Consider the following 15,588-nt stretch of genomic DNA (forward strand, 5'->3'; position numbering starts at 1 on the left):
CAAAGAGGTAAACTATGGTAAAATTGTACATGAGTATATTTTTTTTTAAAATTGAATTACTTCAATTTTCAAAAAATTTTCAGTGGCAATTTTTTTCATTTGCTTTTAAATATCTTCCTGTTCCTCTGAATTTAACTCTTCTTATCTTTGGAACAGCACTGTAGTCCAGGTGAAAATAAATGGAAACAGCAATGAATCCTCAAAGATTTCAGGAACCATTTTATAACAATAAGCTAAAAATAAGCAGTTAAGAATTAGAGGTAAAGAGTGGTGTGAAGAATATTCATCTTATCATTCTTCATTATTCTTAATCAATCTGTCTTATAAAAACAAACCAACCAACCAAAATCTTGCTCATGGTCTTAAAACTGGTATGTTTAAGAGCTAAGATTTGAGCCCAGGAATTAATTCTTCCTATTGCCTATATGTGCCTTCTACTCAGTCAAAGTAACTCAAAAGACACAAAATACTGAAGGGAGGGGAAGAAAAATTGCCATATTTTTAAAATTCATGCAGGGAGAATTTTAAGACTTCTAAGTATCTGGGCCATACATCTTATACATATATTTATATACTTACACAGTATACATATACACACATGTGAATATATGTACACATACATAAAATTATTAATATAATTATAATTCAGAAAATGTCACCTTTTGCCCAAATTATAGAAGGCTTCAATTATCCAATTTGGGTATTAAGATAATGTTAGTTAAAAAAAAAACTCTACAAACCTTAAAGTACTAGATAAGTTATTATTATCTGTAGTATTTTCTTCCTCACTCCTTTAATGCTTATTTGTACCCTCAGAAGTTTTAAAAAAAGGGGGGGGGAGAGTTCATTATTGCAACTTTGCTAGAAGCTATTGCAGTTTGACCAGTAAGTAATTGCAATTATTGCCTTTAATAAGGTTTTGGAGCAGGAAAAATATAGAATTCAAAGATTCATCCAATATATGACCTCATTATTGTGGATAATTAAGAATTGGCTTTGAATGAAATTACTGAGACTGGTAAACAGATGGTGCAAATATAATAAAAACAATGTTACTTCACTATAGTGACAAATTATACTTCAAGCATTTGTTAGTAGTAAAAAAAAATATATATATATATAAAACCATAATTTTAGAAAGATACACTTCATGGTTTTATTTTTAAAAATCATCACCAATCTATATCTGTCTCACACTTTCATTCTTTCTCAGTATTCTAGAGTTACTATAGTAACATAGATTATGCTAATACCTTTCTATTGCTTCATTCAGTTCCCATGCTACTGCTGTGTCCCTACAAGAGAAGGAAAAGGAGTTACTAAGCTATGGAAATGTTTCATTATTATACAGAAAATCTAGTTTTCCCACCATGATATCCTCTGATTCCAACTAATATTCATTGGGTCAGGAAAATGACCCCCCAAAATTGCTTTTTACACACAGGGAATATATCATTACTCAAATTGAGAATGAAATCACAACTAATGGGCTTATAAAGAGACTAGAAGGTTAAACTTATATTTAACTCAGATTAAATAGAATAATAATGGGACAGCAATAATCAACTACAGTAGTAAGCTACAAACTTCTGAACTAAATTCAGCATCACTGAAATGAATAAATAAATTAAGAAGAAAAAAAGGGAGCAGGATGAAAATAGGGAGGGGAAAAAAAATCAAGAGAATGTATATATTATGAACATGTATTTTTTTTTAATCCAGACATTTATTACTAGAAAGTGAAATTATCAATGCCAAGAAACAATTATGAACTAAATATCTAATAATCTATTAAAAGTATTCTTGAAATATTGCCAACATCAGGAAGTACAAGAGATGTGAGCCAGTTCATCAGATAATTAACTGATATGGAACATAAAGTCTTACTTTCCAATGATTGGTTCAATTCTGAGACTTGTAATCACCCTTCCCCCCAAAAGTGAACTCTCTTTATGGAGCTTTCTCAGCTCTGAGGAAATAGCCCTGGAACATAGAATGATCATAATATAAAAACTCAATTTTTTTTAAAAAATGGGCTGTGCCTCCTCTTCTTTTGCATGGGAGTCAGTTCAGGATAGTGCTATTTGAAATCTCAATTTGAGAAGTGGATTGTGTGTGTGTGTGTGTGTGTGTGTGTGTCTGTGTGTGTACATGTGTGTATTTGTGTGTGTTTGTGGTATGGGGGAAAAGTTGTCAATCAAAAAGTCCTTTACTGGTTGTTCAATTCTTTTCAGTCACATGTGAGTCTGTGACTCTATTTGGGTTTTTGTTTTGGGTTTTATTTTTCTGTTTTGGGTTTTTTTTCAAAGATAGTGAAGTGATTTGCTATTTCCTTCCTTAGCTCATTTTACAGATGAGGAAATTGAGGCAAACAGGGTTAAGGGACTTTGCTCAAGGTCATAGAGATATCTGAAGTCAGATTTGAACTTAGAAAGATAAGTCTTTTCTGACTTCAGGGCCAGCACTCTATTTACTGCATTACCTAATTGCCCTCTTTGTACTTAGACTGATATAGGTTAAAAACAAACAAAAACAAACAAAAAAAAAAAAAAACTGCAGCATGAAGAAGCCATTATAAGACACTATTGAGAACCAGGGATATGGGACCATGGAGCTAAAAAAAGTAAGAACCAGAAGTAAGAGATAAACATACTGTCTACTAGGGAAACAAACATAGAGCCAAAATCACAAACTGGTTTAAGCTGTGCATACCCTTTGATCCAGCAGTGTTTCTACTGGGCTTATACCCCAAAGAGATACTAAAGAAGGGAAAAGAACCTGCATGTGCCAAAATGTTTGTGGCAGTCCTGTTTGTAGTGGCTAGAAGCTGGAAAATGAAAGGATGCCCACCAATTGGAGAATGGTTGAGTAAATTGTGGTATATGAATGTTATGGAATATTATTGTTCTGTAAGAAATGACCAGCAGGATGAATACAGAGAGGACTGGCGAGACTTACATGAACTGATGCTAAGTGAAACAAGCAGAACCAGGAGATCATTATATACCTCAACAATGATACTGTTTGAGGATGTATTCTGATGGAAGTGGATCTCTTCGATAAAGAGAGCTAATTCAGTTTCAATTGATCAAGGATGGACAGAGGCAGCTACATCCAAAGAAAGAACACTAGGAAATGAATATAAACTGCTTGCATTTTTGTTTTTCTTCCTGGGTTATTTATACCTTCTGAATTCAATTCTCCCTGTGCAACAAGAAAACTGTTCAGTTCTGCACACATATATTGTATCTAGGATATACTGTAACCTATTTAACATGTATAGGACTGCTTGCCATCTGGGGGAGGGTGTGGAAGGAGGGAGGGGAAAAATCGGAACAGAAGTGAGTGCAAGGGATAATGTTGTAAAAAAATTACCCTGGCATGAGTTCTGTCAATAAAAAGTTATTAAATTTAGAAAATAAAATAAAAGAAAAAGAAAAAAGTTATTTAAAAATAAAAAATAAAATAAATTTTAAAAACTGGTTTAAGGGGAGATAAGAACACCAAAGAAGTAATTGTTGAGTACTGAGACACATAATAGGTTATTAAAATGAAGTTATCTCAACCTGCCATGCTTAGCTATTTGGTGGACACAGGAACAGAAATCTTCATGTATGGCCCAATTCTCCAGTTTCCTCTGATACCTCTTTAGCTAGAAAACTCTTGTTGCCATTGCTTTTCACGGCAATACATGACTCCAAACAGCAATGAAGACAAGGTTTAAAAAGTAGTAGTCAAATTAGAGACTATGCCAATGGTCAATCATTTGTAATTTGAGCTCATTCTGAAATAATTGGTATAAATTGCTTAAACTACCGATTTCAAAGAGAGGAATGGAGTAAAGAAAATAAATTTATTTTAGTACTGTTTACTTAAGGTCAGGACACCAATTAAGTTCAATGATTAGAATATTTCAGCTTTCAAGACATCAAATTTATAAAACATCTTTTTATAACTAAAGTTATTATTAATATTCATCCCTTCTCAATCCCCTCCTTTTAAAAATGACTAAAAACAATTTACTTTACATTGAGATGGCTTCTTTCAGAATGACAGACAGTACTGATTTTCTTGGCAACAAACAAATAAGCAGCAACTATAGCTTCATTGATACTCCAACTAAAGCATGTATTAAACTGTCATATTTTGTCATTTTTTGTCAAGAAATTATGCTGTTTAGCAACTCAAGTGATATCCTGCTGTATCATTGTGCTTCTAGGGCTCCTGGATCCTAGATGGTTATGCCAATTGGATATAAGCTCTGACAGGGCCTACTAAGGTAGACAGGTTTTAAGTGCAGGCCAAGTACAAGTATCTCTTCTACATTACAAAGGTTAGGAGCACAGTGTCCCACTAATCTCCATAAACCTGGAAAATATTTGTAAAAAACTTTGGCCCTCCCTTTGTACCAGCAAAGAAGTGTGAATTATTATGGTATTAAAAGAAAAAAGTTTATATTATATAGTATTATACACATATTTTATGGATTTCTGAATTTCTACACTTTGTGTCATCTGCTATATATAGCCTTCATATGCAGTTTCCACAAAACTCCCCCCAAACTCCCATGTAATTTCTTGTTCCAACCTGCAATATAGTGAAAACATGATGAGCAAAGTCCTAATGTAGAATGGATAACTGTATGAACTATATATTCCTTGAGGACAAAGATTGTTTGTTTCTTTGTTCCTTTTTGCCTTTTTTTGTATTTAAAGGAGTTAACTGTATCTGCCCCTTAGGAAGCATGCAATAAATGCTTGTTGAATGATTATTACCCAAGGATCATCCTGGATAAGTGGACAATCTCATCATAAGTCATGGCCACATAAGATGGGGGTTTTGTGTTTTTTTAATTTGTTTTGTTAGTTACATCAATCTCTTGTGAAGTTATATAATCTACATCTATTGAAAAATCATTCATGCTAAGAAAATAATGGATCCTCAAATTATTGAGGTAACAAATTATATAATGTGAATTATTTTAGGCACCGTGTTCAAGTTAAAGTAGTTAATTCAATTTAAGTGAATTAATGACTGAAAAGCACAGATTTATTAAGTGCTTATTACACATCAACAATTGTGCTAAGCATCAGGGATATAAATATAAAAGAGAATGGATTAGACAGTCTTCAAGAAGAAGGTATTAGGAGTTGAAGGAGGCAAAAAGGTCTTTTGCAGAAGAAGGGACTTGAGCTAATTATTGCAGAAAGCCTGAATGAAGGGAGAGCAAAGAGATTTCCTAGTATGCAACACCAGTGTAAATATTAGGAAATAGAAATGAAGTCATGTTCAAAAAGCTGCAAATAAGCAAGCATAGCTAGATTACCGAGTACATGAAAAGCATAAAGAACACTTGAAAAAATAGGAAAAAGGTATAGATTTGATTGAAAATAATGTTAAAATACCAAATAAAGTTGACTATATTTGATCCTGAGGTAACAGGATGCCTCTGGAACTTATTGTGCAGGGATGGGACATGGTTGAATCTACCTTTTAGAAAAAAATCATCTTGGTGGCTAGACAGAGAGTACACTGGAATGCAGAGAGAACTGGGCCAGAGAAACCATTGAGAGGACTATTGCAATAGATAAGTCAGTGGAGCCTGAATCTCAAATGTGGAAGGAACATTCACAACAAAATAAGTAACACTAGCCTCTATAAAAACCTTCCCTGATCCCCCTAGATAAAAATGATCCTTCATTGCCTGAACAACAGTTGTGGCTAAATGAATAAAGAGAAGGGTTTTTATACCACAGATGCTGTTAAGATAGAAAGGAAAAGACTGGTGAGTAAACATGAGGAGTTGAGAACAACTGGGTGACTAGGAGGATAGTGGTATCCTCAAGGGTAATAGGGAAGTTCAGAAGAGTGGAAGGTTTTGAAGGAAAGATAGAAAATTCTGATTTGGATCTGATGAATTTAAGTCATCCAGTTCAAGATACACAAGACAATGCTTTCCAACTTGTATTAATTTATATTCATGATTATCATTTGGCAAGAATTTTTTAATTTTTAATTTTTCCCTTTTATGACTTTGTTTTTTACAAAACATGAAGCAATGTCGAAATCAATCAACCTCCCAAAACCTTTCCAAGTGTGTGCCTGCTGAAGAAGTTATTTAAGAGGCATTAAGGTGTGATAAATTCTCTTGAAATTTGTATCTTTCAGAATAGTAGAATAATTTGAAACATATATAGATAGAAATAAGGGGAAATGCTGTATTAAATCAGGGTTAACTCATGATTCATGCCATTAATGCCATAAAAAGTAAAGTCAGCATAAATACCTCAGGAAAAAAAATAATAACTTCAGTCCAATAATTACTGGCTGTCATGAAGATGAGGTCTAAATGTCAAATTGATTCAATGAAATGTTTTATCAGAATTATCTACTTTCTATCTAAATTCCATGTCAAAAGCCACTAAGCAGAAGACTTCTTAGACACATTATAAAAATGGCAATATCCCAAGTACAACTTTATACCACATAATAGAGAAATTTCTGCCAATACAGAAGAAACAGAAGCTATCACACAAATCAATAAAGAAGATAGTTACAATTAACAGTACCCTGGAAAGATGAATTAGGCTTTCTTTCAACTTGACAATTTTACTTACTTGGGCCAATGAAAAAACAATTATTTTAAAATCCACCATAAAATGAGTTTAAAATGAGATAATCCTAAAATATAAAGTCACTTTAAATGGCGATTGACTCTGTTTACTACTCATTCTTTTCAAATTCCATTAATAAAAAAATGTAAATTCTTTCTAAATGTAACTTAAGATATCTATTTAAAATGGTTAACAAATGGGAACTGGCAGATGAGCAGCCACAAGAAGGCAAAAAAGAACAGGCAGAGCTATAAAAATAGTCAATTCAGGACCAATACAACAAAACTTTTTAATAGCCACCAATAACATAGAGAACACTGAAAATTTTTCTTGAAATTTCTATTTTTTCCTCTTAGTGGACTATAGCAATAACCTTCGGTTCAGTCTCCCTGTCTTCTCAATACTCTGGGCCCACCCTCCATTCAGCTGTCCAATTAATCTCTATGCATAGATCTGACTATATATTATATTCCTATTGACTCTATGCATTTCCACTGTTGGTCCTTCATGTCCGAAATGCTTCTTCATCTCTACCTTTTGACTTCTTTAAAGACCCAGATAAAATCTTACCTTCTATAAGAAACTTTTCCCATTCTCCTTTTATGTTAAAGCCCTTCTTCTGTGACTATTTCCAATCTATTCTACAGATATCTTGCTTGTACTTAGTAGCTGCTTATTGTCTCCTACATTACCCTGTGACCTCTTTGAGAGAGAACTGGTTTTTTGTATCCCCAGTGCCTGATACACAGCAGGTACATAATGCTTGTCAACCAGACTTATTTGAAACCTGAGGAGTTTAGTGCCGGAATTATCATTATCCTTCTCTGCCCTAAATCCTTTCCTCATGCTGAAAGATGTCAACATACATCCTCCCCCAAATACTCTAAACTTCTGTTTTTTCTGTTCCATTTCCATAATTTATTCCTCAGATATTCAGTCACACTCATGTCCTTGATCCTGCTATCACTCAAAAGTCTACTTCAGAAAATTCCTCGATCAGATTAACAACCTCCTAATATTTTATATCTCCCTCTAGGGTCTTCCTCCTCCCCAACCTATCTTTCATTCCCATTATGACCAAATTTCTTCACCCTGAGTATTTTAGCAAACAAAGAATGCTGTTCTGCCTATACTCTCCTCCTCCTTTGCAAATTCTGACCCTTTCTGGCCCAATTAAACACTAAAATCCAAAAATCCTTTTCTTCCCTATCCAATTGCTATTCATGCTTTGTTAGACCTCAAACTTGTGTAAATCGTGATACTAATTAGTATCAGTAAAATTCCCCCTTTTGGTCTATTTGGCTCTGTCTTCAACTTTTGAAAGTTGATTTTAGATTTTAAAAAAAGTTTTACAATAGTCAGAGTCTCTCTAAAAATCAGGGGGAAAAATAACACTTAGGTAGAGGATAGACTCTCTCTCTAAACTTACATCTATCTTTAACTAACCTCTAATCTCTTTGTAGTTCAGGCAAAATTCTACTCACTGGAAATGTTTGAATAATGAAACAGGTTATTTTATTACAATGTCTGTGGATAGATAGAAAAGAAGTTGGGGAAAAGAGTTGATCTTTGAAGAGGATTTCCTTTGATCTGGGTCTCTTGCTCCAAGATTCTTATATAACTAATAAGTGACTCTTTTTCATATTGTCCTTCTCTGACATAGTTCAATACTGCCATTGTTCTCAAAGATATGCTGCAAATAATATGATGGTTTCAACCTCTTGAATCCAGACCCTCAGAGGCTCACCCTTCAATTCTAAGATAACCTCTTCCTTTTGATACAAATTGCTCATTGTGACTCAGTCATGTCTTTGATTAACTCAAAGAGGTATTTTTTGTTGTTGTTTACACCTAATTCTGATTGTTTGATTCAATCAAAATATTTCATAATTAAAGTATCAGAACTCAAAAGGGATGGTTTCAATCCTGTCTTTCTTTATATCTACCATGTACCATTTCTGGTCCTAGTTATATGCTACGCTACTGGATGGAGCCAGCAGGAATCTTGTAACTGTTACCTGGATCAACTATAAATTGGTTATAGTAATTATAATAGCAATAATAATAATAATAGTAAGTATTTATATAGTACTTTAAAGTTTGTAAAAATGTTTCACAAATTCTAGTCTCATTTTAAGTTCACAACAATCCTAGGAATTTAGTATCCTCATTTTACAAATAGGAAAACTGAAGCAGATAGCCTTTCTTTTTATATGCTTGAGATCAGAAACTGACAAGTATGAAGTCAATTTTTTTTAAGGCTGCGAGGTGACACAGAGAATAGAGCTCTGAGTCTGGAGTCAGGAAGATCTGAGTTCAAATGTAACCTTGGGCATTTGCTAGATGTGTGACCCTCGGCATGTAGCTAACTTCTGTTTATCTTAGTTTCCGCAACCATAAGATAATAACCTACCTCTTGGGATTGTTGTAAGGATCAAAGGGATGATAATATTTGTAAAAGAGAAAGAGAATGACATACAGAGAGAGAGAGAGAGAGAGAGAGAGAGAGAGAGAGAGAGAGAGAGAGAGAGAGAGAGAGAGAGAGAGAGCGCACGAGCAGGTGCTATGTAGATATTTATTCACCAACCTTGTCGGTTAAGTTTAAATTTGACCATGTAGACAATGACAAATACTAAAGGATTATAAACATACATGACTCCTTTCCTCAAAATCAGGATGTATAGTTACAGGGCAAAAATTTTATCTATGATATAGCTGAATTTCCTTAAACATAGGCACTACTAAATTAAGCAATCTCACACTATTTTAAATTTTTTGAGAAAGCAGAAATTACTTATATTTTAAATTAAGTAATATCACGTTTTTTCCATTCTACTTAAGAATTGTTTAAGAGTATAAGTGTATCAAGACAATTATATTCAAGATATAACGTTAATGATACCAAAAAAGGAGAAAACTTGTAAATAAATTATTACATGCTTTCCAGTGTTTGTGAGGCTGAGAAATTTCTAAAGAATGTTTAAATTGATATGATTTTATTTCAATAGGAATAATATATCCATAATTCAATTAAAATATTTGGGTTTAGTATCTTTCTAATCTTTCCCAAAATTGAAATTCTTTATGAAAACATATCAGTAGGCTCATAAAGCATATAATGTGTTGACTACTGTGTTATCAGGCAAAAACCACTGTATGGTTTAATTATAGAGAGACAAGTTATAATTCTAGAATATTGCAATCCAAATACCAAAATGCAATTGCTAATCAACATTTCCCCAGAGAAGAGTAGATTAAACTAATAAAACTATTTCTCAGCTAGCATTAACCTTCAAACACAGGAAGAAGAAAAAATATTTTTCTTCATCTCACTCTATTTTGATTCTTTTTCTCCAGCAAATATTTAGATGAAATTGGTAACTGTTGTGTTATAATTTAAAGCCAATACTATAATATTTAGTGTACCACTATTAGAAAGACATCATGAATACTCTTTAGAAATCAATAAACAAATACAATTAATGTTGTTAAACTGACACAATTCTAAGAGAGACATTGAAAAGCTCAGAGACAGAGACAGGAGATTAAATATATACATATACATATATATATATATACATACATATATATACATATACATATATATATATATATATATATATATATATAATATATATATATATATGTATATATATCTCCTTATAAGGACCAAGTCAGAAAAATCTATTACTCACTGGCTATTGACAGGAAATAGTGTAGAAGAAAAAGTGAAAAATGGAAATCAAATTCTAAAGAAAAACTTCATTCATGCCACTTCTGTGAGATAGCGGTTTAATAACAAAATAATTCTGAGAAAAAATTCCTCTTTCTAAAGCTAACACCCTTTAAAATTACACAATGAAAAGCTTTGTGAATATTTTAATTTTATAAATTAACATAACAGTTATGGAATAATTTTAACTACTAAAATAAGACAATAAAAAGGTAACAGAGCAAACTACTCAGAATTTTCAACTTCTTATAGTTATTAATCAAACAATTTAGACAATAATCTATCCAAATAATGAACAAAGATAAATCATGAATATCTTATTTTAACATTGGGGGATTTTCTAACATCTTCTTTGTCTTCTTTACATTTTTAAAATTTATTGACATTTTATTATCTGTACCCACAATACACAACTATCTAAGTCCATTCTCTCACCAATACTTTCACATAATATTATTGAAATTTTCTTTCACTCTATCTCTCTCTGTCTCCTCTCCCCTCCCCTTCTCTTTCTTCCCCCTCCTCAGACTCTCTCTCTCTCTCTCTCTCTCTCTCTCTCTCTCTCTCTCTCTCTCTCTCTCTCTCTCTCTCTCTCTCTCTCTCTCTCTCTCTTTCTCTCTCTCTGTCTCTCTCTCTCCTTGAAATTAAATGACTTGGCCCTGACTATGTCAATCCTTGGAAATAAGTCTTAACTTCTTGACTCTAAGGCTAGCCCCCTATCTACTACACCCTGCTTTTCCTCATAATGTTATAGGTTTTTCAAATGTTTATGAAGTAAAATATAGTATATACATGTCTCATATTTTAAAATGTCCCTTATCATTTATTAAGGGACTATCAAACAACATTAGGAAGTATATATGTATATGTTCAAAACAGTGAAATCAGAAGGCTTCACTCACTTTTCTATTGCTGTTTACTACTGTACTACTGGCCTAGTTGATAATTTTGACTGTAGGATTTTTATTATATATTCACAGGTATTTTTTTTTAATAAGCTTACCTAATAAAAGCTGTAATTAAGGATATTACACAAGTCCTTTCTAGGTAACTGGTTGAAATGCCCTCACATGGGTAAATTCAGCTAAAGATGTACATAATAAAGACAAGTAAAAAAAATCTACATAATTAAAACAGCTTGATAAAGGCATTTAATAGCACAAATTACTTACCTTCCATTACTGGGAATGTCTAAAATAATACTAGAAGCTTCAACAGATGGAGAGGGGCTTATGATCTTTGGTGAGGGGTGAATCATCCTGTTGTAGCTGCTCTGAATAACCCCTGTATGCATACTGACATCATCAGTAAAGACTTGGAGGCAGAGGATACTATGGTAACCGTGCAATGTGCTGAGAGACAGAAGCCTTTAATTGCTTTAACAACTTCCTGGGGCTCTAGCTACTGAGCTTCGATTTGCTAAGTAGGAAATGAAGGTTGTCACAGAGTCAGTGAGTGTGACACAGAGCCAGAGGACTCAATGAATTCCAAACCTATTTATTGTGAAGTGACTTTTTAATGACAAATGTCATTATTTGAATCCATTAGCAATTTTCCTCTGACATCTAAAGGTTCTTCCAAAGTCACAGGTTAAGAAACACAGCTGCCAGGTAGCAATTGTACAAGTACAATTTCTTGCATGGTTTTCTCATTTATGCAGTATCAATATTATTTTATCATTCCAGCTGTCTTTTTTATTTCTTACAAGAAATATACTTAATTTTATTTTATAACAGAGGATTACATTTATGTTTTCTAGAGCTCAGGATACTTCTAATAACAGAAAAGAAATACCTTTATTTATTCTTTTGCAGGATTCAGACCGTTTAAAAAACATTATTCTTAATTCCATTTATCTCCAAGATCCATTGAATTTAGGCAAAATATAATGAGAGCAAATCTCATTCTATAATCATAGTATCAAAATATAATAATAAGAAATATATCTAACAACTTATCTACTACCAGATTTCCTTGACTTACAGTAATTCATATCATTCTAAAACAAAACAATAACCACAAAAAAACCCCCAAATTAGAATAATTTTAAAACAAAAAATACTTTCGGATCAAAAATAATCTAAAATTATGTATTACTTTTTTTGGTTTAAATGTATGCTTTCATAAACATGAAATTTATTATCTTCACATAAAAAGTACTGGTTACCCCTCCACACTGGTTGGATTGACGTATTTTAAAATCAATTATATTCAATTTTTTTACACTACAAATATTATGTAATTATGAGAAAAATCAAGTGTCTCTATTAGCCTTCTGAAAGGTCCTCATGATAATAAATATGTATTTTACGTGTAGATCTCAACCACTTGAAATAAAATCTTATTTATAAACTTATAAACTGCTTTGATTTAGATGAAATTATGGCTATGTTTTAATACCCTACACCTTAATGGTTAAATCAGTGTACAAATATACAACAATAATGCTATTTACAAAAATAATAATTGAGTGTTAAGTGAACTTTACCAATGTGGCAAAATAAAGAAATAGAGGAAATATTAAGTTATTCAAGGACATAGAATTTACATATACAATTGAACTGCATTAAGTAAGAATTGAGAAACTGATAAACTGATAACTTCAGAAACAAGTACTTTATAGAAACTACATCATGAAATACTGAAGTTTCCCAATCCTGAGATAAATCAAAAGGTTCTGAAACCAAATCATTCCTTCCCAATTTCTCTCTTTTTGGAATTCCTGAATGTTTTAAATGTTTCAGAATTCAAATAAATATTGTTTATGAGATTGCAACCAAAGTTTGTCTACTCCCCAGGTGATCATGTTCTTAACTATGGTACAGTGTTATGCTGAGCAAGGTCCAAGCATGCCACAAAGACTTTTTCAAAGTAGAGTCAGGCAAGTTCTTTCTTAGGAGAAAAATAATTGGCATATGCTGGTAAACATTTATCAGGTTTTCTAATGGGGGGTGAAAGGGAAAAATGATAGCCTGTCACACTTTTAAGTTTAATCTATGTTATGAATATTTCTCCATCACAAGTCTGGACAACAAAATGATAAATCAAGCCTTTATTTGTGCATTTGCTGATTTTCAAGATACAAATGCTCAGAATGAAAATCTAACAGTCAATCAGCTCTAAGAACTACCTGAAGCACACATGTATAATATAATGTACTGAAATATATATATATATATATGTATATATATATATATATATATATATATATACATATATAGATAAATAGATAGATAATGGGGGGGGGAGAGGAGATGTTATCTGCCGAACAGTGACAGTGATTATTTATCAAACAGAAAAAAAAAAACATGAAGAGAATTTTCTACTTATCCAATAAAAAGAAAAGGGTCAAGAAAAAAACACTAATGAGAAAATTGGTTTGTTGCTTTAATCTAGTTAGGTAGAAAATTTTCACTAACAATAGAACAGCATCTAAAAGCAAAGTCAGAATTAAATCCCTTTCAATCATCTAAGAGGAGCCTAAGATAAGTTCCAGTGACTCAAAAGAAGCACTGGTTGGCCAAAGAAATGACCTGTTGAAAATGCTTTGCCCAGCCACGGATAATCTAAATTCCCTCCACAATACATCTATCTGCTTCTCATTATTTGTTTCTGCATAGGACTCCTTCATCCATTCCTTCAAACTCTGATGTTGTCATGTTTTTGACCCAGAAATATAGCATTCATCTTTTACAAGGCATAATGGCTAATTTGTTCTTCCCCTTTTTATTTGGTAGGGTTTTTTTAGTTTGTTTATTTTTGCTGTGCCATCATCTGGTATTCTGAGAGAGAAAATACCCAGATTTCTTTGAGAAACTGGTCAATCATTTCCAAAATTACTAGTAATTACTTGTAAATTACTTGTTACTAAAAACTTATTGTCTGATTTATTTTTTTTTAATTTCAAAATGGGGTTTTGAAGAAATCTACTTAAGAGCATTGTAACATGGTAAAATACACATAACCAGAAAAAAGGAAAAGTTATAAACACCTTTGGTGTTGTTCAGTCATTTCAATTGTGTCCCATTCTTTGTAAACAGGTCCCTTTGGGGTTTTCTTAGCAGAGATACTGGATTGGTTGCCATTTTCTTCTCTAGATTATTTTTACAGATAAAATGCTAAGGCAAACAAGGTTAAGTGACTTGCCCAAGGTCACACAACTAGTAAGTATCGGAGGTCAGATTTGAATTAAAGAAGATGAGTCTTCCTGACTCCAGGGCAAGTTTGATATATGGATCAAAGAATCCATTTTTACTGCAAATTCAGGATAACTCAGGGGGCTACAGAGAAGCAGCAGCTATAATATAGAAGGATCAGGATCTCACTCAAAAAAGGTTAACATCTATCTAGTACTTAATATGAACTAGACACTACACTGAGCACCTCACAATTATGTCATTTGATTCTTGCAAGCTTACCATTTTGCAGAAGAGGAATCCTAGAGTCACACACGCATACACACACACACACACACACACACACACACACCCCCTAGGAAGGATTCAAGATTGGATTGAAACTCAATAATGTAGACTCCAGGCTATGTCCCACTTAGTTATCTTAAATATGTCTATTTTCATCATCATGTCAAAATAGTCATGAGCATGCCGATTACATGTGTCTATGCTGCAAGTGTCCAGCAACAGAATATTTCATATAAAAGGTAAAGGGGAAAAGAGATAGGCAGTAAAATTCAGGAGGAAGGGATGACACCTGAGCACAGATCACCTGAGAATTGAGAAAGACCAGTCCTGAGAAATGGAAAGTTTACCTGGACCAAAGTAGTCATGTAAGGCTATTTTAATTATACATAGCAAGTCGTACACAGTTCATGAAAGAGAATAATGTGCAATACATGTAGAACCATAGGCCAAAACCAGAATATGTAGGGCTTTAAATACTAAACAGGTAAGTCTATATTTCATTTAGTCTCAAAAGCAATAGGGAACTATATAAAAAGAATAAAGATATAAAATGAAAATTTTATCAAGGACAAGGGAAGATATTTTTATATATTTTTTCTTTTTTAGGATATACATTTACATTCATTTTTTACATATTTCTAATGAATTATGTTGGAAGAGAAAAATCAGAACAAAAGAGAAAAATTATCAAAGAAAGCAAAGTGAAAATAATTTTCTTTGATCTCATTCAGTCTCCATAGTTGTCTCTCTGGATGCATATGGCATTTTCCATCCAAAGTTTATTGAAATTGTCTTGGATCATTGAATTGCTTAGAAG

General features: G+C 32.6%; 1 protein-coding gene across 8 annotated transcripts in view; it reads right to left on the minus strand.

The window, feature by feature from the left end:
• PAM (peptidylglycine alpha-amidating monooxygenase) overlaps positions 1 to 15,588 on the minus strand; it is a 355,927-nt gene that overhangs the window by 287,780 nt on the left and 52,559 nt on the right. Inside the window, exon 1 of one of the 8 annotated variants that reach the window (XM_051995208.1) lies at positions 11,520 to 11,658. The exons of 6 other annotated variants lie outside the window; for them this stretch is intronic. The gene's annotated coding sequence lies outside the window, so the exon portion shown is untranslated. Of the gene's footprint in view, positions 1 to 11,519; positions 11,659 to 15,588 lie in introns of those variants that run through there. One more of the 8 variants, XM_051995218.1, reaches the window with a different exon arrangement.

The sequence above is a fragment of the Antechinus flavipes genome, chromosome 1, assembly GCF_016432865.1.
Source record: "Antechinus flavipes isolate AdamAnt ecotype Samford, QLD, Australia chromosome 1, AdamAnt_v2, whole genome shotgun sequence".
Taxonomy (NCBI): Eukaryota; Metazoa; Chordata; class Mammalia; order Dasyuromorphia; family Dasyuridae; genus Antechinus; species Antechinus flavipes.